Here is a 25060-nt window from a genome sequence, read left to right as displayed (position 1 = left end):
CCTAAAATTTGCACCGAGGTCGCTGTGTGAGTAAGATAAGCGACCCTAGTGGCCGACACAAACACCGGGCCCATCTAGGAGTGGCACTGCAGTGTCACGCAGGATGGCCCTTCCAAAAAACCCTCCCCAAACAGCACATGACGCAAAGAAAAAAAGAGGCGCAATGAGGTAGCTGACTGTGTGAGTAAGATTAGCGACCCTAGTGGCCGACACAAACACCGGGCACATCTAGGAGTGGCACTGCAGTGTCACGCAGGATGTCCCTTCCAAAAAACCCTCCCCAAACAGCACATGACGCAAAGAAAAAAAGAGGCGCAATGAGGTAGCTGACTGTGTGAGTAAGATTAGCGACCCTAGTGGCCGACACAAACACCGGGCCCATCTAGGAGTGGCACTGCAGTGTCACGCAGGATGTCCCTTCCAAAAAACCCTCCCCAATCAGCACATGATGCAAAGAAAAAGAAAAGAAAAAAGAGGTGCAAGATGGAATTATCCTTGGGCCCTCCCACCCACCCTTATGTTGTATAAACAAAACAGGACATGCACACTTTAACCAACCCATCATTTCAGTGACAGGGTCTGCCACACGACTGTGACTGATATGACGGGTTGGTTTGGACCCCCCCCAAAAAAGAAGCAATTAATCTCTCCTTGCACAAACTGGCTCTACAGAGGCAAGATGTCCACCTCATCTTCACCCTCCGATATATCACCGTGTACATCCCCCTCCTCACAGATTATCAATTCGTCCCCACTGGAATCCACCATCTCAGCTCCCTGTGTACTTTGTGGAGGCAATTGCTGCTGGTCAATGTCTCCGCGGAGGAATTGATTATAATTCATTTTAATGAACATCATCTTCTCCACATTTTCTGGATGTAACCTCGTACGCCGATTGCTGACAAGGTGAGCGGCGGCACTAAACACTCTTTCGGAGTACACACTTGTGGGAGGGCAACTTAGGTAGAATAAAGCCAGTTTGTGCAAGGGCCTCCAAATTGCCTCTTTTTCCTGCCAGTATAAGTACGGACTGTGTGACGTGCCTACTTGGATGCGGTCACTCATATAATCCTCCACCATTCTATCAATGTTGAGAGAATCATATGCAGTGACAGTAGACGACATGTCCGTAATCGTTGTCAGGTCCTTCAGTCCGGACCAGATGTCAGCATCAGCAGTCGCTCCAGACTGCCCTGCATCACCGCCAGCGGGTGGGCTCGGAATTCTGAGCCTTTTCCTCGCACCCCCAGTTGCGGGAGAATGTGAAGGAGGAGATGTTGACAGGTCGCGTTCCGCTTGACTTGACAATTTTGTCACCAGCAGGTCTTTCAACCCCAGCAGACCTGTGTCTGCCGGAAAGAGAGATCCAAGGTAGGCTTTAAATCTAGGATCGAGCACGGTGGCCAAAATGTAGTGCTCTGATTTCAACAGATTGACCACCCGTGAATCCTTGTTAAGCGAATTAAGGGCTGCATCCACAAGTCCCACATGCCTAGCGGAATCGCTCCGTGTTAGCTCCTTCTTCAATGCCTCCAGCTTCTTCTGCAAAAGCCTGATGAGGGGAATGACCTGACTCAGGCTGGCAGTGTCTGAACTGACTTCACGTGTGGCAAGTTCAAAGGGCATCAGAACCTTGCACAACGTTGAAATCATTCTCCACTGCACTTGAGACAGGTGCATTCCATCTCCTATATCGTGCTCAATTGTATAGGCTTGAATGGCCTTTTGCTGCTCCTCCAACCTCTGAAGCATATAGAGGGTTGAATTCCACCTCGTTACCACTTCTTGCTTCAGATGATGGCAGGGCAGGTTCAGTAGTTTTTAGTGGTGCTCCAGTCTTCTGTACGTGGTGCCTGTACGCCGAAAGTGTCCCGCAATTTTTCTGGCCACCGACAGCATCTCTTGCACGCCCCTGTCGTTTTTTAAAAAATTCTGCACCACCAAATTCAAGGTATGTGCAAAACATGGGACGTGCTGGAATTTGCCCATATTTAATGCACACACAATATTGCTGGCGTTGTCCGATGCCACAAATCCACAGGAGAGTCCAATTGGGGTAAGCCATTCCGCGATGATCTTCCTCAGTTGCCGTAAGAGGTTTTCAGCTGTGTGCGTATTCTGGAAAGCGGTGATACAAAGCGTAGCCTGCCTAGGAAAGAGTTGGCGTTTGCGAGATGCTGCTACTGGTGCCGCCGCTGCTGTTCTTGCGGCGGGAGTCCATACATCTACCCAGTGGGCTGTCACAGTCATATAGTCCTGACCCTGCCCTGCTCCACTTGTCCACATGTCCGTGGTTAAGTGGACATTGGGTACAACTGCATTTTTTAGGACACTGGTGAGTCTTTTTCTGACGTCCGTGTACATTCTCGGTATCGCCTGCCTAGAGAAGTGGAACCTAGATGGTATTTGGTAACGGGGGCACACTGCCTCAATAAATTGTCTAGTTCCCTGTGAACTAACGGCGGATACCGGACGCACGTCTAACACCAACATAGTTGTCAAGGACTCAGTTGTCCGCTTTGCAGTAGGATGACTGCTGTGATATTTCATCTTCCTCGCAAAGGACTGTTGAACAGTCAATTGCTTACTGGAAGTAGTACAAGTGGGCTTACGACTTCCCCTCTGGGATGACCATCGACTCCCAGCGGCAACAACAGCAGCGCCAGCAGCAGTAGGCGTTACACGCAAGGATGCATCGGAGGAATCCCAGGCAGGAAAGGACTCGTCAGACTTGCCAGTGACATGGCCTGCAGGACTATTGGCATTCCTGGGGAAGGAGGAAATTGACACTGAGGGAGTTGGTGGGGTGGTTTGCGTGAGCTTGGTTACAAGAGGAAGGGATTTACTGGTCAGTGGACTGCTTCCGCTGTCACCCAAAGTTTTTGAACTTGTCACTGACTTATTATGAATGCGCTGCAGGTGACGTATAAGGGAGGATGTTCCGAGGTGGTTAACGTCCTTACCCCTACTTATTACAGCTTGACAAAGGGAACACACGGCTTGACACCTGTTGTCCGCATTTCTGGTGAAATACCTCCACACCGAAGAGCTGATTTTTTTTGGTATTTTCACCTGGCATGTCAACGGCCATATTCCTCCCACGGACAACAGGTGTCTCCCCGGGTGCCTGACTTAAACAAACCACCTCACCATCAGAATCCTCCTGGTCAATTTCCTCCCCAGCGCCAGCAACACCCATATCCTCCTCATCCTGGTGTACTTCAACACTGACATCTTCAATCTGACTATCAGGAACTGGACTGCGGGTGCTCCTTCCAGCACTTGCAGGGGGCATGCAAATAGTGGAAGGCGCATGCTCTTCACGTCCAGTGTTGGGAAGGTCAGGCATCGCAAACGACACAATTGGACTCTCCTTGTGGATTTGGGATTTCAAAGAACGCACAGTTCTTTGCGGTGCTTTTGCCAGCTTGAGTCTTTTCAGTTTTCTAGCGAGAGGCTGAGTGCTTCCATCCTCATGTGAAGCTGAACCACTAGCCATGAACATAGGCCAGGGCCTCAGCCGTTCCTTGCCACTCCGTGTGGTAAATGGCATATTGGCAAGTTTACGCTTCTCCTCCGACAATTTTATTTTAGGTTTTGGAGTCCTTTTTTTTCTGATATTTGGTGTTTTGGATTTGACATGCTCTGTACTATGACATTGGGCATCGGCCTTGGCAGACGACGTTGCTGGCATTTCATCGTCTCGGCCATGACTAGTGGCAGCAGCTTCAGCACGAGGTGGAAGTGGATCTTGATCTTTCCCTAATTTTGGAACCTCAACTTTTTTGTTCTCCATATTTTATAGGCAGAACTAAAAGGCACCTCAGGTAAACAATGGAGATGGATGGATTGGATACTAGTATACAATTATGGACGGACTGCCACGGTTAGGTGGTATAAAAAAACCACGGTTAGGTGGTATATATTATAATAATAATACAATTATGGATGGACGGACTGCCTGCCGACTGCCGACACAGAGGTAGCCACAGCCGTGAACTACCGCACTGTACACTGGTTGATAAAGAGATAGTAGTATACTCGTAACAACTAGTATGACACTATGACGACGGTATAAAGAATGAAAAAAAAACCACGGTTAGGTGGTATATATTATAATAATAATACAATTATGGATGGACGGACTGCCTGCCGACTGCCGACACAGAGGTAGCCACAGCCGTGAACTACCGCACTGTACACTGGTTGATAAAGAGATAGTAGTATACTCGTAACAATTAGGATGACACTATGACGGTATAAAGAATGAAAAAAAAAACCACGGTTAGGTGGTAGGTATATAATAATAAATAATACAATTCTGGTCGGACGGACTGCCTGCCGTGTGCCGACACAGAGGTAGCCACAGCCGTGAACTACCGCACTGTACACTGGTTGATAAAGAGATAGTAGTATACTCGTAACAATTAGGATGACACTATGACGGTATAAAGAATGAAAAAAAAAACCACGGTTAGGTGGTAGGTATATAATAATAAATAATACAATTCTGGTCGGACGGACTGCCTGCCGTGTGCCGACACAGAGGTACAGATGTAGCCACCTTTACCTTGACTGTTTCTCCGCCGAGACGGGCGTTTAGCCACGCTAAGGCGATAGCTGAGTTTCATCACAGGCAGGCGCGTTGAGACGATCTAGATACTCATCATGCATTACACATCTCCACCACTGTGTCGCTAATGCTCCACTAATCCAGTACTTTCGATCGTACAGTATAGCGGCGGATTGATCTACAGCTCTGGCAATACTGTAGGCGTAACGGGAGGCGGTGGAAAAAGTATGGAGTACTGTACAGTATGTGTATGGAGACGCAACTACAGTAATTGTGTAAAAGGAAGAATGTACAGTACAATGTATAAACACCGTGCTTTTAAAATATATGAGCGTCTGAGTTCGCTAATGCATAATGGGAATGGAGGACTAGCAAATGCGAGCGTCCGAGTCCTCTAAGGCATAAACCAACAGCAATGGGGCGGGGGCCGGGCGCTGTTTGCAGTACTTTCACACATGAAATTGGAAATCTCTCATGAGGCGTCGTGGGCTAGGGGTGAAGGCTCCCACCTCCCTCGCTGGGAGTCCAGGGTTCGAGACCTGATGTGCTTTCTTTCTTTTTTTTTTTTTTTCTGTAATAATGCACTGTATTATTTTATTTACATTTATTTACAAAAGAGCGTCTCAGTCACCGCCCCGCTACACACTTTGCAAAGCTGTTTCCTCGTAAGCAGACTTGCTGTGTGGATCTTCTCCGACCTTTCAGAAATCTCCTGATAATTTGCTCTCCGTTTCTGCCTTCGAAAACTTCTTCACAGGCCATACTGTTCCAGCTCATTGACACAGTTTCGTCATACAGTATTTGACCGGTAATTCTTTCATTTACGGTTTACAATTATTTATATACGTAAATGATGAATGTCCCTGTACATTGCTCCATGGCCTGTACAACTTATCCCGGTGTATTTTAAAATGTATACCATCTCTCACTCCATATTTGAGCGCTGCCACGTGCTGGGAGTTCACGGTCGGCGGCCATTTTGTCAGGTTGCTAAGCGATCCAGCTCGGTATACCGTAATGTGCATAGACCTCGCTTATCCCAATGTACAGTAATTGAGCTAGGGGATTGTGACGCTCCTTCAGCATTGCCCCCTGGAGTGTGAAATGTATGCCATACTGTATCTCACTACATATCCGAGCGCTGCCACGTGCTGGGAGTTCACGGTCGGCGGCCATTTTGTCAGGTTGCTAAGCGATCCAGCTCGGTATACCGTAATGTGCATAGACCTCGCTTATCCCAATGTACAGTAATTGAGCTAGGGGATTGTGACGCTCCTTCAGCATTGCCCCCTGGAGTGTGAAATGTATGCCATACTGTATCTCACTCCATATTTGAGCGCTGCCACGTGCTGGGAGTTCACGGTCGGCGGCCATTTTGTCAGGTTGCTAAGCGATCCAGCTCGGTATACCGTAATGTGCATAGACCTCGCTTATCCCAATGTAATTGAGCTAGGGGATTGTGACGCTCCTTCAGCATTGCCCCCTGGAGTGTGAAATGTATGCCATACTGTATCTCACTACATATCCGAGCGCTGCCACGTGCTGGGGGTTCACGGTCGGTGGCCATTTTTAGTGTGCATAGAACTCGCTTATCCACATAGGCCCCTGTGTTTTTAACTACTATATTGAGATGCACATTTCTAGGCCTACAGTATTTAATATACAGTAAGCAGCATTGTTGTTAGGCAATAATTGAAGAATTTACATACAGTACTGACATGTACTGTATGTAATGCTTGTACATCATGTCAGTCGACCCTTATGCTGTACACTACTGTAAGTCTCACAGGGCCCATGCACTTCCAAGGAGGGTTATTTACTGTACTGTATCTGTTTCATACAGGAAACTAATTGCAGTCCATAACACTGAAGTTGTATTTTCAGTACTGTACAGTATACAATACTTAAATTTGAACATCAGGTACTGGATAGTAAACATGTACAGTATTAACTTCTATCATAAAACTCTTATGCATTTTCAGATGTGTAAATTTTAGACTACAGTATTCACAAATGTTTTCTCTCCATACAGGAATTATATTTGGACAACATGCCAGTAACTATCAACAAAACGATGAGCAAGATAATCGCCAACATGAAAAAAGAAAATAAAACCATCAAAGAGATCCATGCATGGCTCAAGGAAAGTGGCATTATAGTCACTTTAGAAACGGTGCGCTATCATGCATTCGAGAGAACAACGCCCAGATTTGTATTTCCTACAAAATGCACATGGTACGTACTGTACACTACTGTAATGTTTAAATGACTTGCTTTATACCATAAACAATTTTTTTGAAATAAAATAAAAACTTCATCAATTGTAACTGTGATTGTGCTGTTCATGAATTCATATTTTTCATACTGTATTGTACTGTAGGAGAGTGCAACAAATTGTGGAGGAACTAACTCGTGAGGATGATGAGCGTACTGCTCTGCAAATAAAACGAATTCTCCATTCCAAGTATGACCTGGACATATCGGCCACCAGCATCAGAAGGATGCGACGGAAAATGGGATGGACCTTTGGCGCAACAAGGTAAAATACTGAAAGCAGTATAAACCATACAGTAAATGCACTGTTAATAATCCCTTGATACGTGATATAATAATGCCATAAATCATTATACAGAGTGTGTACTTTATACTATATACAGTATGTGTGTGTGTATATACTGTATATACAGTATTCTATCCCAAAAGAGATACCTACTGTATAGGCACTCAGAGACAGCAATGAAGCATTGCCGGCTTATTGTGATGATTACATACTGTATACTGTGTGTGTGTGTTTGTGTGTATGTACAGTACAGTATGTATATATATATATTACTCTGTATGTAACTTAATGTACTGTATGTACAGTTTAATGTATACAGTAGGTATATAATACAGTATACTGCACATACAGTCTACTGTATATACAGTAATCTGTAAATCTGTAATTTCATAACTGTATCTGATTTCATTATTTTTGGCTCTTCACAGGATATCTCCAATGATAAGAGATGTGAATAAAGAAAAGAGAGTGGAACAGGCACGGCGATGGATTGAGAGTGGTGAAACATTTGATGATGTCATTTTCACAGATGAATCGTCTGTTGCCCTTGAGCGGTTCTCCAGAATGTCATTCAGGAAACGTAACCATATCTCTTTAAAACCACGCCCAAAGCATCCATTGAAAATCCATGTATGGGGAGGCATATCACGATTAGGAGCTGGTCCCCTATTATTTTTCGAAGGTACAGTACAGTACTATACTTTATTCTGTGCCTGTGTTCTGTAAAAATACATGTTGTACTGTAGAGTACGTGTAACTGCACAATAAAAGGAGTTGCTTATTAATGAACAACATTTTTTGATTTCTGTAGGAATCATGGATAAGAAATATTTCCAAGAAACAATAGTAGAGAAATGTATGGTGCCATTTGTGAATAAATATTACCCAACTCACCATAGGATATTCCAAGACAATGATCCTAAACACTCCGCCTCAGCCAAATTTATGGAAGAGAAAGGTATGAATTGGGAACGCACACCACCAGAGTGAGTATTCTTTCAACAGTGTACAAGTAAAATTTTGGATAGCACTCTAGTACTGTAAAAAAAATTTTTGTTTAATAAACAGTACAATATTGTATGTTTAATTTTCTCTATTTACTGTAATGTAATTAATTTTTTCTATACGCTTTTTTTTTTTTTTAATTAGATCACCAGACATGAACCCAATCGAATTAGTGTGGGCTCAATTGAAGAGGTACGTTAGGAGTGTTGCAAAGCCAACAACAAAACAGCAACTGGTGGATGGGATAAAGAAATTTTGGCTAGAAGTACTCACACCTGAACATTGTAATAATTATATAAATCACCTGTATAAAGTATTACCTGTTGTAGTTGAAAGAAATGGTCAAGCCACAAATATGTAGTTCTGTATTTTCTGTTTAAAATTTTAAATTGGTGCATTATTAAAAAAAATGATAAAATTGCCTTTGTCTGATTATTGCATAAACTAATGTAGAATATTATACAGTAGTAATGTTATTGATGTGTACTGTATGAACAGTTATTTTCAGTTTTATAAGTCCTGAATAAGAGTACTGTACATTTTGATCAGTGCAGTACATGGAATCGGATGTTGTAATACTTTATTTTTACATTAATATTGATGTTTTTCCAATAAATATTCAATTTTACAGTATGGTACAGTACAGTACATGAGGGTACCTGTACAGTATGATACGTCATTATGGGGGAGAAATACTGTATCCACTAAATGTACAGTAAAATGTTTTTTTCTTATTACAAACACACAAATGCATCTCAGATGGAAATATGCTATACACAGCAGACAGCTTATGGTGACAGAACTTCCCTACTGTATCCCCACCCATAGTCGTGGTATATTTTAGATTGCCTAATGAGACACTCCTGCAGCATTGCCAATGATTCATGTAAAACCTGTATGCAAACAGTATCTGTATTGAATGCAAAGTACAGTAAGAGTACAGTATACAGTATTATCAGAGCCAAACCTGACCAACATGATGCCCTAGGCTAGATTTTGGCTGATGCCCTCTTGCACAGATGCTACGTAGTTCCGCCTCTAACCCTGCACCCCTTTCCCAGCACCATCACCCATTTTGGCGCTCCTACCCCCTATAATCTAAATAAGAACAATGTGCACATTTAGTTCCAGCCCAAAACAGTGTACAGTATGTTCTTGCTGGGAAGGGGCATGGTAACACAATAATACCCGAAGATGAAATGACACAACACAGTACTGCAACTTTATTCACATTATATCATGCAGTGGTGTCTCTTATTCTCATGACATCATATCATAGTACCACATTACTCCTAACAGTAATGCCCCTTATTCACATTACACCCCACCACATTCATCTTTATTTACATTAGACCACAGGTTCTCAAACTCAGTCCTCAGGACCCCACACAGTGCAGGTTTTGCAGGTCTCACAGAATCACAAGTGAAAAAATTAGCTCCACCTACTGTATGGACCTTCTAAAATGTGTCAGTTAGTAATGAATACATCTGTGCACTTGCTGGTTTACCTGCAAAACATGCACTGTGTGGGGTCCTGAGGACCAAGTTTGAGAACCACTGCATTAGACCATGCAGTAGTGCCCTTTCCTTATGTTACACCAGAAAATATTGTAGTACACCTTATACAGTACACATACAGTACAGTAATGCCACACATTAGTAATGCATTTCATATTTAAATTTTCTGATTTAATTTCATAGAGCCGCAGTCACTCACAGAATATAGGCATGTACTGTAGCATCTCATTTTATTCTGCAGAAGCTGATTATTCCCGTTTCGCTAGTTTGCCGCCTCTGTACAGTATATCACAATAGAAAAAAGTTATAGTGTCAGTGAAAAAAGCACCTCATGACAGATACTGTACACAAGCTCATGTCTAAATACTGTATACTGTAAGCAGTGACATTAAGGGGTACAGTACTGTATATGCAATTGCAGTCGAATTCCGGCAGGAATACGGAAAAAATGGACACGGGATCCCCCATCTTTTTAGAACCAGCACCGGGCTCTGCGCCTGGTCCTGGTGCAAAAAATAAGGGGGACAAAAAAAGCGTAGGGGTTCCCCATATTTTTTGAATCAGCACTGGGCTCCACTAGCTGGACAGATAATGCACAGCCGGGGGAGACTTTTATACCGGTCCCTGCGGCCATGGAATTAAATACCCAACTACAGTAGTCACACCTGGCCGGAGTACCCTGGAGGAGTGGGGGCCCCTTAAATCAAGGGGACCCCCCTCCAGCCACTCGATTATCTCTATCACCCCTGTGTATTGTAGCTAGGGGATTGTGACGCTCCTTCAGCATTGCCCCGTACCCTGCACAAAGCGGTCGTTTTGACAGTGTGCTATGCGATTGAGTCCGGTGTACCGTAATACTGTATGCAATCCTACAGTAGCTTATCCCTCCCCTGTGTATTTTGGCTAGGGGATTGTGACGCTCCTTCAGCATTGCCCCATAACTTGCACAAGGGTTCAGGGGCGGCGGCCATTTTGCCAGTGTGCTACAGTATGTCATCGAGTCCGGTGTACTGTACCATAATATGCATACTGTGTATTTTAGCTAGGGGATTGTGACGCTCCTTCAGCATTGCCCCATAGTCTGTACAATCTGGACTACTGTATTACTTGCTCCGTAGCCTAGGGCCTCTGTGGTCGTCCATGCCGCTGACTTCGTCCAGTCCGCTGCGGTCCTCCAGGCCTCCTCTGCGGTCCTCCAGGCCTCGGTCGTCCAGGCCGCTGACTTGAACCGCTTGGTGGTGTGGTGCAATGACTCAATCGCATAGCACACTGTCAAAACGACCACTACCCATGAACCCCCACCTCCTGAACCCCCACCTCGTGGCAGGCAGCAGTTGGGTATGGAATGAGAAATGGCATAAGCTGTGCAGGCTACGGGGCGATGCTGAAGGAGCGTCACAATCCCCTAGCTCAATTACATTGGGATAAGCGAGGTCTATGCACATTACGGTATACCGAGCTGGATCGCTTAGCAACCTGACAAAATGGCCGCCGACCGTGAACTCCCAGCACGTGGCAGCGCTCGGATATGTAGTGAGATACAGTATGGCATACATTTCACACTCCAGGGGGCAATGCTGAAGGAGCGTCACAATCCCCTAGCTCAATTACTGTACATTGGGATAAGCGAGGTCTATGCACATTACGGTATACCGAGCTGGATCGCTTAGCAACCTGACAAAATGGCCACCGACCGTGAACTCCCAGCACGTGGCAGCGCTCAAATATGGAGTGAGATACAGTATGGCATACATTTCACACTCCAGGGGGCAATGCTGAAGGAGCGTCACAATCCCCTAGCTCAATTACTGTACATTGGGATAAGCGAGGTCTATGCACATTACGGTATACCGAGCTGGATCGCTTAGCAACCTGACAAAATGGCCGCCGACCGTGAACTCCCAGCACGTGGCAGCGCTCGGATATGGAGTGAGATACAATATGGCATACTGTACTGTACATTTCACAGTTCAGGGGGCAATGCTGAAGGAGCGTCACAATCCCCTAGCTCAATACAGTATCTCACGCTTACAGTATCTTACAGTATACGCTTACAGTATCTCTGTGTATTTTGGCTAGGGGATTGTGACGCTCCTTCAGCATCGCCCCGTAGCCTGCACAGCTTATGCCATTTCTCATTCCATACCCAACTGCTGCCTGCCACGAGGTGGGGGTGAATAAAAAAAATAATAAAGTGTCTGAAAAAAACTACAGTAACATGCATTAGTACTTAAGGAATCGAACCCTGGACTCTGAGTATAGGAAGCGAAACACTTCACCACTTCGCCGCAGACAAATGTATAAATCCGTTGGTTTTGATTATGCTGTAATGGCTACGGGATTAAGACGATAACATACTGTAGAAAATTCCTAATCTTGAGAGGCAATAGTGAACTTGTAACACACATCCATTTGCGACAGTGTACACTACTGGTTTTACAGTAGTGTTTTGTCTGCGGGACTCGGACGCTCACATACAGTATTCATAAAGTATTGTAGATGGATCATATACTGTATGCTGTACTACTGTATTTGCGTCGGTGTCATACTGTATATACTGTACAGTACTGTATTAAATAATGCAGCGTAATGAGTACAGTATTTGCTGTATGCAGCGTAATGAGACGCCTTAGTAAAGTAGTCCTTATTATGTATGTCAGTATTGTATTTTACGGGAGACCACACGCATGCGCAGTGGTGATTGTAAAAAGCGACATCTGGTGGCTGATCGCAGGTATTACACGTAAAGGTAACGCCAAACGTCAAATGTCTGTCTCCGTGCGATTAGATAGCCTCTCTGTGGCTAGGCGCGCCTCGCTACGCCACAGTACGCTGCGTATGGTCGAACGGGCCAACCGCCGCGGCCACTCAAGATAAAGGTGGCTACATCTGTAGCCACAGCCGTGAACTACCGCACTGTACACTGGTTGATAAAGAGATAGTAGTATACTCGTAACAATTAGGATGACACTATGACGGTATAAAGAATGAAAAAAAAACCACGGTTAGGTGGTAGGTATATAATAATAAATAATACAATTCTGGTCGGACGGACTGCCTGCCGTGTGCCGACACAGAGGTAGCCACAGCCGTGAACTACCGCACTGTACACTGGTTGATAAAGAGATAGTAGTATACTCGTAACAATTAGGATGACACTATGACGGTATAAAGAATGAAAAAAAAACCACGGTTAGGTGGTAGGTATATAATAATAAATAATACAATTCTGGTCGGACGGACTGCCTGCCGTGTGCCGACACAGAGGTAGCCACAGCCGTGAACTACCGCACTGTACACTGGTTGATAAAGAGATAGTAGTATACTCGTAACAATTAGGATGACACTATGACGGTATAAAGAATGAAAAAAAAAACCACGGTTAGGTGGTAGGTATATAATAATAAATAATACAATTCTGGTCGGACGGACTGCCTGCCGTGTGCCGACACAGAGGTAGCCACAGCCGTGAACTACCGCACTGTACACTGGTTGATAAAGAGATAGTAGTATACTCGTAACAATTAGGATGACACTATGACGGTATAAAGAATGAAAAAAAAAACCACGGTTAGGTGGTAGGTATATAATAATAAATAATACAATTCTGGTCGGACGGACTGCCTGCCGTGTGCCGACACAGAGGTAGCCACAGCCGTGAACTACCGCACTGTACACTGGTTGATAAAGAGATAGTAGTATACTCGTAACAATTAGGATGACACTATGACGGTATAAAGAATGAAAAAAAAACCACGGTTAGGTGGTAGGTATATAATAATAAATAATACAATTCTGGTCGGACGGACTGCCTGCCGTGTGCCGACACAGAGGTAGCCACAGCCGTGAACTACCGCACTGTACACTGGTTGATAAAGAGATAGTAGTATACTCGTAACAATTAGGATGACACTATGACGGTATAAAGAATGAAAAAAAAACCACGGTTAGGTGGTAGGTATATAATAATAAATAATACAATTCTGGTCGGACGGACTGCCTGCCGTGTGCCGACACAGAGGTAGCCACAGCCGTGAACTACCGCACTGTACACTGGTTGATAAAGAGATAGTAGTATACTCGTAACAATTAGGATGACACTATGACGGTATAAAGAATGAAAAAAAAACCACGGTTAGGTGGTAGGTATATAATAATAAATAATACAATTCTGGTCGGACGGACTGCCTGCCGTGTGCCGACACAGAGGTAGCCACAGCCGTGAACTACCGCACTGTACACTGGTTGATAAAGAGATAGTAGTATACTCGTAACAATTAGGATGACACTATGACGGTATAAAGAATGAAAAAAAAAACCACGGTTAGGTGGTAGGTATATAATAATAAATAATACAATTCTGGTCGGACGGACTGCCTGCCGTGTGCCGACACAGAGGTAGCCACAGCCGTGAACTACCGCACTGTACACTGGTTGATAAAGAGATAGTAGTATACTCGTAACAATTAGGATGACACTATGACGGTATAAAGAATGAAAAAAAAACCACGGTTAGGTGGTAGGTATATAATAATAAATAATACAATTCTGGTCGGACGGACTGCCTGCCGTGTGCCGACACAGAGGTAGCCACAGCCGTGAACTACCGCACTGTACACTGGTTGATAAAGAGATAGTAGTATACTCGTAACAATTAGGATGACACTATGACGGTATAAAGAATGAAAAAAAAACCACGGTTAGGTGGTAGGTATATAATAATAAATAATACAATTCTGGTCGGACGGACTGCCTGCCGTGTGCCGACACAGAGGTAGCCACAGCCGTGAACTACCGCACTGTACTGTGTCTGCTGCTAATATAGACTGGTTGATATTTAAAGAGATATTAGTAGTATACAACAATACTATACTGGTGGTCAGGCACTGGTCACCACTCCTGCAGCAAAAGTGTGCACTGTTAATATAATTGTACTCCTGGCTCCTGCTAACAACCTGCAGTGCTCCCCAGTCTCCCCCACAATTAATTATAAGCTTTTAATTTATACATTGATGACTGTGCAGCACACTGGGCTGAGCTGAGTGCACACAGACTGAGTCACACTGTGTGACTGACTGTGCTGTGTATCGTTTTTTTTTTCAGGCAGAGAACGGATATAGCAGAGAGAAGTGAACGGATATATTATATTAAATAAAAGTTAACTAGCAACTGCACTGGTCACTGACTGTGGTAAACTAACTCTGTCTGCGACTCTGCACAATCTCTCTCTATCTAATCTATCTCTATTCTAATGGAGAGGACGCCAGACACGTCCTCTCCCTATCAATCTCAATGCACGAGTGAAAATGGCGGCGACGCGCGGCTCCTTATATAGAATCCGAGTCTCGCGATAGAATCCGAGCCTCGCGAGAATCCGACAGCGTCATGATGACGTTCGGGCGCGCTCGGGTTAACCGAGCAAGGCGGGAAGATCCGAGTCGCTCGGACCCGTGAAAAAAAACATGAAGTTCGGGCGGGTTCGGATTCCGAGGAACCGAACCCGCTCATCTCTACTGTATATAGGGCCTAATTAAGACCTGATCCCTGCTGTGCATATTCACACAACAGGAGATCAGGTCTGAAGTGCGTGTGTGCTGGTGCCACAGTGCACCGGCACATGCCAGAGATGCGATCAGCATCTCTGCCCAGTGAGCGCCTCTGCCTGATTGACAGGTAGAGGCGGTCACTGGGCAGGAGGAGTCGGGCCAGCGGCGTTGTGCCGCCATTTTGTGGGCACAGTCAGGACAACGCAGACATGACCGGACCGTATGGGGGCGGGGCCGTGACGGCTGTGTGACCCGGACAGCAACGGGCCTTATTTACTAAAATCTCAGATAAATTTTATGGCATTTATGTGCAGTCTAGTTTGCACAGTTGATAGAGTGTTGATCTTGCACTATCAATGTAAGCCTCACATAGGTTTGATACACATGTAAGTTTGTTTTTATTTTACTACATTGTGGTTTGTGGCTCTATACCATGTAATGCATGTCTTTTAACAGTAGTCAAGTCTTCCAATGTGCTTGTTAGTGAAACCCAATACATAGCTTTATTTTATTTTGTTTCTTCAAATATTACATAGTAACATAGTATCTGAGGTTGAAAAAAGACAATTGTCCATCGAGTTCAACCTATTTGTGGTGTCCTATGCATGATGATTTTACTAAAATTTCTGACTGATGCTGCGGTCAGCCATTGCATTTTATCCCTATTTATAGTAACTATAATGCATGACTATGCACCATACCCCTGGATATCCTTATCCAATAGGAATTTATCTAACCCATTCTTAAAGGTGTTGACAGATTCCGCCATTACAACTCCCTCGGGCAGGGAATTCCAAACACGTATTGTCCTTACCGTGAAAAAGCCTTTACGCTGTATTGTGCGGAATCTCCTCTCCTCTAACCTGAGCGAGTGTCCACGAGTCCTCTGTGTTGATCTAACCAGAAACAGGTCCCGCGCAAGCTCTGTGTATTGTCCCCTTATATATTTGTAGATGTTGATCATATCCCCTCTTAGTCTCCGCTTTTCCAATGTAAACATGCCTAGTCTTTCAAGCCTTTCCTTGTATTCCATCATCTCCATGCCCTTAATTAGTTTGGTCGCCCTCCTCTGTACCTTTTCAAGCTCCAGGATATCCTTTTTGTAGTACGGTGCCCAGAACTGTACACAGTATTCAAGGTGTGGCCTCACTAGTGATTTATATAACGGGAGTATAATACTCTCGTCCCTAGCATCAATACCCCGTTTTAAGCATGCTAATATCTTATTAGCCTTCTTTGCTGCAGTCCTACTTTGGGTACTACTGCTTAGCTTGCTATCTATGAGGACACCTAAGTCCTTTTCCAGTACAAAATCCCCTAATTTTACCCCATTTAGTAGGTAGGCATATGTCTTATAACTTTTTTTTTCAATATATAAACATTTTTATTATAAGATTTTCAATGACACAAGTACATCCAAGTTGCAGATTATGGATTGTGAAGGACAAATCAACCATATAAACAATTTAAGCAATTTAAATTGCATGCAGGTAGTAGAATATCAAACTCCTTGGATGAAAGTTGGTCGTAATAAACTAGGATAGAAAAGAATAAAGTAGAAAATAAGATTTTAAACCTACCGGTAAATATTTTTCTCGTAGTCCGTAGAGGATGCTGGGGACTCCGTAAGGACCATGGGGATAGACGGGCTCCGCAGGAGACATGGGCACTTTAAGAAAGACTTTAGTTCTGGGTGTGCACTGGCTCCTCCCTCTATGCCACAGTTAGAGAAACTGTGCCCAGAGGAGACTGACAGTATGAGGAAAGGATTTTGTTAATCCAGGGCAAGATTCATACCAGCCACACCAATAACACCGTATAACTTGTGATAAACTACCCAGTTATGAGTACGAAAAAACAACACACTGTAGCATCAGTGCAGGACCGATGCAACTATAACATAACCCTTATTGAAGCAATAACTATATACAAGTATTGCAGAAGTAGTCCGCAATTGGGACGGTCGCCCAGCATCCTCTACGGACTTCGAGAAAAAGATTTACCGGTAGGTTTAAAATCTTATTTTCTCTAACGTCCTAGAGGATGCTGGGGACTCCGTAAGGACCATGGGGATTATACCAAAGCTCCAAAACGGGCGGGAGAGTGCGGATGACTCTGCAGCACCGATTGAGCAAACATGAGTTCCTCCTCAGCCAGGGTATCAAACTTATAGTATTTTGAAAAGGTGTTTGAACCTGACCAAGTAGCAGTTCGACACAGCTGTAGTGCCGAGACCCCTCGGGCAGCCGCCCAAGAAGAGCCCACTTTCCTCGTGGAATGGGCCTAGACCGATTTCGGTAACTGCAATCCAGCCATAGAATGCGCTTGCTGAATCGTGTTACAAATCCAGCGAGCAATAGCCTGCTTTGAAGCAGGGGCACCAATCTTGTTGGTTGCATACAGGACAAACAGCGCTTCAGTTTTCCTGACTCTAGCCGTCCTGGCCACGTAAATTTTCAAAGCCCTGACCCCATCAAGTAACTCGGAATCCTCCAAGTCACGCGTAGCCAAAGGCACCACAATAGGTTGGTTCATATGAAAAGATGAGACCACTTTTGGTAGGAATTGAGGACGGGTCCGCAATTCCGCTCTATCCACATGGTACACCAAATATGGGCTTTTATGTGACAAAGCCGCTAATTCCGACACTCGCCTAGCCGAAGCCAAGGCTAATAAAATATCTCACATGGAAGGTGGTCATGTTAACTCCACCGTTTTAAGTGGTTCAAACCAGTGTGATTTTAGAAAACTTAACACCACGTTAAGGTGCCACCGGAGGCACAAAAGGAGGCTGAATATGCAGCACTCCTTTTACAAAAGTCTGAACTTCTGGAAGAGAAACCAATTCTTTTTGAAAGAAAATGGATAAGGCCGAAATCTGGACCTTAATAGAGCCTAATCTTAGGCCCAAATTCACTCCAGTTTGTAGGAAGTGAAGGAAACGGCCCAGATGGAATTCTTCCGTAGGAGCATTCCTGGCCTCACACCAAGAAACATAATTTCGCCATATACGGTGTAATGTTTTGACGTTACATCCTTCCTAGCCTTTATCAGCGTAGGGATGACCTCAACCGGAATGCCTTTCACTGCTAGGATCCGGCATTCAACCGCCATGCCGTCAAACGCAGCCGCGGTAAGTCTTGGAACAGACAGGGCCCCTGATGCAACAGGTCCTGTCTTAGAGGAAGAGGCCACGGATCTTCTGTGAGCATTTCCTGCAGATCCGGATACCAGGTCCTCCGTGGCCAATCTGGAACAATGAGGATTGTTCTCACTCCTCTTTGTCTTATTATCCTTAACACCTTGGGTATGAGAGGAAGAGGAGGAAATACATAGACCGGCCGGAACACCCACGGTGTCACTAGGGTGTCTACAGCTACTGCCTGAGGGTCTTTTGACCTTGCGCAATACCTCTGTAGCTTTTTGTTGAGCCGGGACGCCATCATGTCTATCTGTGGCAGTTCCCACGACTTGTAATCTGTGCAAAGACTTCCTGATGAAGTCCCCACTCTCCCGGATGTAGGTCGTGTCTGCTGAGGAAGTCTGCTTCCCAGTTGTCCACTCAAAGAATGAACACTGCTGACAGTGCGCTTGCGTGATTCTCCACCCAGCGAAGAATTCTGGTGGCTTGTGCCATCGCCACTCTGCTCCTTGTGCCGCCTTGGCGGTTTACATGAGCCACTGCGGTGACGTTGTCTGACTGGATCAGAACCGGTTGGTCGCGAAGTAAGGTCTCCGCTTGACGTAGGGCATTGTATATGGCCCCTAGTTTCAGGATGTTGATGTGAAGACAAGTCTCTTGACTTGACCAAAGACCTTGGATATTTCTTCCCTGTGTGACTGCTCCCCAACCTTGGAGGCTTGCCTCTGTGGTCACCAGGATCCAGTCCTGAATGCCGAATCTGCATCACTCGAGAAGGTGAGCACTCTGCAGCCACCACAGGAGTGATACCCTGACCCTGGGGGACAGGGTGATCAACCAATGCATCTGCAAATGTGACCCAGACCACTTGTCCAGTAGGTCCCATTGGAAAGTCCTCGCATGGAACCTGCCGAATGGAATGGCTTCGTATGATGCCACCATCTTTCCCAGGACTCGAGTGCAGTGATGCACTGACACAAGTTTTGGTTTCAATAGGTTCCTGACAAGAGTCATGAGTTCCTGGGCCTTTCCTATCGGGAGATAAACTCTCTTCTGGTCTGTGTCCAGAATCATGCCCAAGAAAGACAGACGAGTCGTAGAAACCAACTGCGACTTTGGGATATTGAAAATCCAGCCGTGTTGCTGTAACACTTTCAGTGAAAGTGATACGCTGTTCAGCAACTGCTCTCTTGATCTCGCTTTTATGAGATCGCTCAAGTACGGGATAATTGTGACACCTTGCTTACGCAGGAGAACCATCATTTCCACCATTACCTTGGTGACAATTCTCTGGGCCGTGGAGAGACCAAACAGCAACGTCTGAAATTGGCAATGACAGTCCTGTACCGCAAATCTGAGGTACGCCTGATGAGATGGATAAATGGGGACATGAAGGTATTGATAAAGCTAAATATTTATCTTACTTAAAACCCTTTAAGAGGTCTAAGAACACTGTATGCTATTAACGTATGGAATACCGTAAGGGTACGCACGTTGCGTAACAATCGCTTAGCCGTAGTCGAGACGCTCAAGCGCCACGTTCGCTCACGGCCAAGTGATCACAGGCAGGCACGCTATTGGCTGCCGACTAACGTAATGATTCGCTATAGCGTAGCGGACGCTCGGGACCACGAGGAGATCACCAGCGGCGCAGACGCTCACAATGTTAAACCTTTATAACTATACCATAAAACAGTGTATTATACAGTAAACCTTGGTGTAGTGATAAGATGAGAATGCAACACTGTGTAAGCGGGTTTACACTAAAGCTGTTTGAGCGATAGAGACGCTCCTATTATCCACTGCAATATAATGAACACACAATTCCGGTCTACGGGTCTAACGCCTTTTAAGGAAATGGATGAACGTTCAAAAGAATAATACAATACAAGTCATACACTACCAATATAACATAGACTACCTAACCAGATAACTACACATGAAATACAATATCAGTACAATAACTATATAAGAGAAACAAGAGAGAAAGAGAAGAGAGAGTGAGATATGGCTCAGAATAACAAGAAAGACAATATGATTGCGGAGAAAACTTACGCACAAAGGGGAACGATCGCATGCGCCTCTGGATATCCAGCTCCCGATTATCAGCAATGAGAACCGTTGAAGAGTGAGAGCTGGATATGATCGGCTTATCTATTTATGCCCCACACACAATACAATTCAATGGTCCCTACAATCTCATTGTTCATTGGACACAGGAATTCGTCTTCGCATTATAACAAAAGGTCATAGGTTGATTCATACAGGTGGGCTGTGACTATTTCCAACTGCTCAGGTGGGTGGGAAACTAGGTTTCCCGCCGCATGGATAAGTAAGTGCAAATAATAGTAAAAGTACATAAACTTCTTATGTCCATAACTATTCGCACGAGCGATTAATCCGCTTCAAACCAACACCGGAATATTGCTAATTAAATACTCTTCCGATGGATACTAAACACCACTGTATGACTCATGTCTGACCCTTCGTACCAAACAAAGAGGGATCTCTATGTCCATGAACATGCTATATTAACTAAACTTTCAGAATCTATCAAAGGGACCATGATCTACAAAATACATTATATGGTTAAAATATATATTGATTGAGTCGCCCGCTAGACGCATACAAACTCTACCGTAAATCCGCATATCGTGCGCCTGCGGGTGCACGCGAAGGCGAGTATGCGCACGCACGGGAGAGCTCTTGCACGCGCAGCGGGAGCTCGCATGAGGTGCAAATATGGCAGTGTGCATAGTGATATTTTTCTGACTTTGACAGTCCACCCTTTGGCAGTCAACAATAACTGCCACTTCCTAAAACATTTCAAAACGAGAAAAATATATGTCAAGTGTAAATACATTTCCATGATTGGGTAAGGGAGGAGAGGAGAAGGTAGGAAAAGGGTATGACCTAGTGAGATAGCATAAGCATGTGTGTATGAATCCATGTTTGGGGGGGGGTCATGTATCATCGTGCCGTACGTGTTTTAAATCAAGCTTGGAGGTATTGCGAAGTATACATTTGAATTCCTTCTTATCCCGTATTAAGGGTCTGTGGATGGGCTGCCAAACTCTACCGAGCTCTTTTCGGCTGTGGTTGTACAAAATGGGGAAGCACATTTTAGTTGATGATACATGAATGGGGGAATATGTGATTGCTGATATCTGTGCTGGTATTCCCTATCGACTATGTGTGTCATTACCTGAAGGTTGTAGAGATGAAGATAAGACACAATTATGGTAAATGCAGTGGTATTCTATGTCAGGTTAATGAACATTTGTCGGTTGAAGTCTTGTTCGGTGTCTGTTGAATGCAGTCTTCTTTGGGCTTTTGCCATTAGGTGTGAGCAAAAGCTTTGTCAATGTCCATAGACTTACAAAAGTGTTGGGCTAGCGTAATTTTAAAATTTCTAGGGAAACTGGGGGTCTATGGCATAGTTCATCAAATATCTGTGTATAAGGTTGTCAAAACTTCTTCTTTAATCCATCAGTTGTCTGTATACAGGGTCATCAAATTCCTCGTCCAAGTGGGTCTTTTTACCTTGGAGAAAACGGAAAAACAGGTGAAAGAAACGGACCGTATAATCGCATTTTCATCACATCATTGTCTCTACCGTTGGGTCATATATCAAATCCATTGGAATTACAATTTCCTCACTCCTTAAACTCATCACCCTAGTACTTCGTTTACACTTCGTTAAAGCCTGACCGCATCTAAATATCAAGCCAATCGATATGACAACACCTAAGATACATAGGAGAAACTTCCCTACATCCATTATGACTCCTTGAGCCCATTCTCCTAAACCAGAGAACCAATTTCGCGGGTTCAACCATGACACCCAACCAGTCAGCTCATTACCCACAGCAGCAAGGGTGAGATTGTGTCTCCTGCGAAATTCCCACTTTAATTGGAGAATGTCGTCCATCTTTTGGTCTATGACCTCGACCGGATCCTCGGTACTATTCGTTATATATGTGCAGCATTTCACGCCGTACTGAGTTGCCAGTGTGACACAATATCCACCTGTCACTGCCGTGAGATAATTGAGAACCATTCTATGCTGAACCAGTTCTGTTTTATAAGCTTGAAGCTCTCTTCCAGTATACCTAAAAGTGTCATCATACATTTCTGTGATATTGTCTAACAAATTTGCGAGCGCAGATATGTATTTATAATTCAGCACGCCTCTGGCGGTGCGAGTGATGTCTAACGCGAGTAGAACCTGAATCCCGGTGGATTCATGGATCATGTCAGAGGCCGGATGCTCTGTTCTTTCTATCAGGTGCCGTTTAACTACGTGTTCGTAATGAGTGTGAGTATAAGGAGCTTGGGCAACACGGTGTATATCTTTCATTTTGGCATGTGATACAGTCATTACCTCAGGCAGTACTTTTCCAATATAACACAATCCTTCAGAGTTTGGGGCAAGCCACTTATACGCCTTCCTCCCGCATATGAAATATGCATCATCGGGGAGAACATATGGGACGGAATAGGACATAACCATATTACACATCTTCCATGTGAAATCTCCTAACCCTAATTCTCCCATCTGTCTAGTACACGTATCAGTTTGTACGATATGTGCACAGTATCCTGGGGATACCTCTCCATCTCTCATAATCCTACTTCCTAGGGTATACCTATATCGGAAAGATTTTTCTCTACTGGCTATGTGGCGTATAAGCTCTGTATCTGTCGGCATTCTATCTGCTCTATATGAAAAGGTCATGGTTTGGTTACTCCATGACACTTCCCAATTTCCCGGCTTTCGGGGATTGGAAATGTTAAAACATATTAGGGATCTATCCACATGATATTGGTGGAGCTTCAAACTAGGAGGACTGGAGATATTAAACCTCCTGTCCACCGGCCTCCCACCACTTAGCTCAAGTACCTCCCCTATCGTTAAAGGAAACGGTACTAAGCCTGATTTACTATGGCCTTGAGGTACTTGAGAGCATACCCAACAATCTGTCTGATTTAACACATTACCCACTAAGGAGTGATAGTCACTCAATGGATGCCGGTCCATGTGGATATTAAAACTGGATTGGCATTTCTTGATGCACCCATCCTCAATTATATTGTCACAATGCCTACAGATACAGTTTTCTTCAGCTAACAATCCTTCACAATGTTTACAAATAACATGGCTGCTAGATCGTTTCCGGTACTCGCCTTTGCTTGGTGGTTGTGTTGCTATTGGAAATTTACACCTCCGTCTCAGTCATCAGAACCTTTCTGGATCCTTTCTCGACCTCACTGGTACTCTCGCCGGAACAGACTGCTCTGGTCAACATCATGGTCAACAGGAAAATCCGTATCACAGTCTCTTGGGGCAAGTCCATCTTACAGGAGGAGAAAAGGAGAAATTTGTAATGGGGGTACAGAAAAACAGTTTGAGGGGGAGAGAAACTTGTTACGATAATTAGTTCTCTAGTCTTGTTGTTCTTCTTGTTCTGCTGTCATCTCAAAGGTGCTGTCTCTCAGTCTTCCAACAGAACATTCTGGTGATACAATATTCCTTCCAAATCAGCGATCTTTCTGTAAGGAGCAAAAATCTTGCATTACCATTTGTCTAACTGATGTGTGACATACCATCTTTAAAACATGAAAACATGAGTGAGAAGAGAGAAAACAAAAAAAAACAAAAAGAGAGAGAGAACAATTTATATATATATATATATATATATAACATAACACATCAATAAACAACAACAGGAAAAAAAAAATTCAAACATTTTAAAACATTTTCAGATCATCAGGCTGTCATATCTACATGTCCAATGGTTTCCTTGCGCAGTCCCTCCCCCCAGCACCTCCATACTCCACCCTCTGTATCTGGCCAGGATACATTGATGCGGATAGGTCATGCTGGGGTTTGGTAGACTTCTGCAAAGACCAAGCAGACATGCAATGTTTGAGTCCTACCAATAATCGTCAGAGATGGGGAGAGAAAAAGAAACATTCCACAGATACATTTACAACGTTTCACCCGGTCATTCCTGTGTCTTCAGGGAATGACCTCCCAATTTATTAACTATAACCTCAGGCTTACCATCAGTCCTAATGATCACCTTTTATAATTTGGTGTGTCATATTCATGCTCATATTCATGTCTAGGGGGTCTGACTTTATGTGGGCTGTTGCAGTTACTGGCATAATGCCCTTCTCTTTTGCAAAGATCACAAACCCTGGGCTTCCTCCAAGTGTCAGTGACCTGAGGTCTTGGTTGATTTGATGCCTCCTCAAACGCTCGGATGCTCATCACCATCAACCGTTTTCCCTGTACTTCCCTGATTCTTTGGATACCATGATTATGTCGTTGTCTAGGGGGCTGATGTGACTTTTGTCTACTTCCTGATCTACAATCTCTTGCAAAATGACCTTCCTTCTGGCAATTGTAACAGACTTCCACATTTGAATTTCTCGCAGGGGTTTGGGGCTTATGCTGGAGTGGTCTTGTGGTTAGGGCCTGTATACTTGCGGCCATTAACTTATCACTTTGTGACTCCCTGTGTCTGGTGATATTTCGATCATGATCAATAGCGGCCTCTCTTAATGCGGCCACCGAGATATTTCTCCAGTTTGGGTTGGTGGTCTGTACCCTTGTTCTCAATACCTCCTTTAAACCATTCATTAATACCTTAACCGCTATTTCTCTATGCTGTGCGCATGTTTTGATGTCTGTGATCCCAGTGTTCCTA

The sequence above is a fragment of the Pseudophryne corroboree genome, chromosome 8 (genome assembly GCF_028390025.1).
Source record: "Pseudophryne corroboree isolate aPseCor3 chromosome 8, aPseCor3.hap2, whole genome shotgun sequence".
Lineage (NCBI taxonomy): Eukaryota > Metazoa > Chordata > Amphibia > Anura > Myobatrachidae > Pseudophryne > Pseudophryne corroboree.
Note: the sequence above shows the minus strand (reverse complement) of the source record.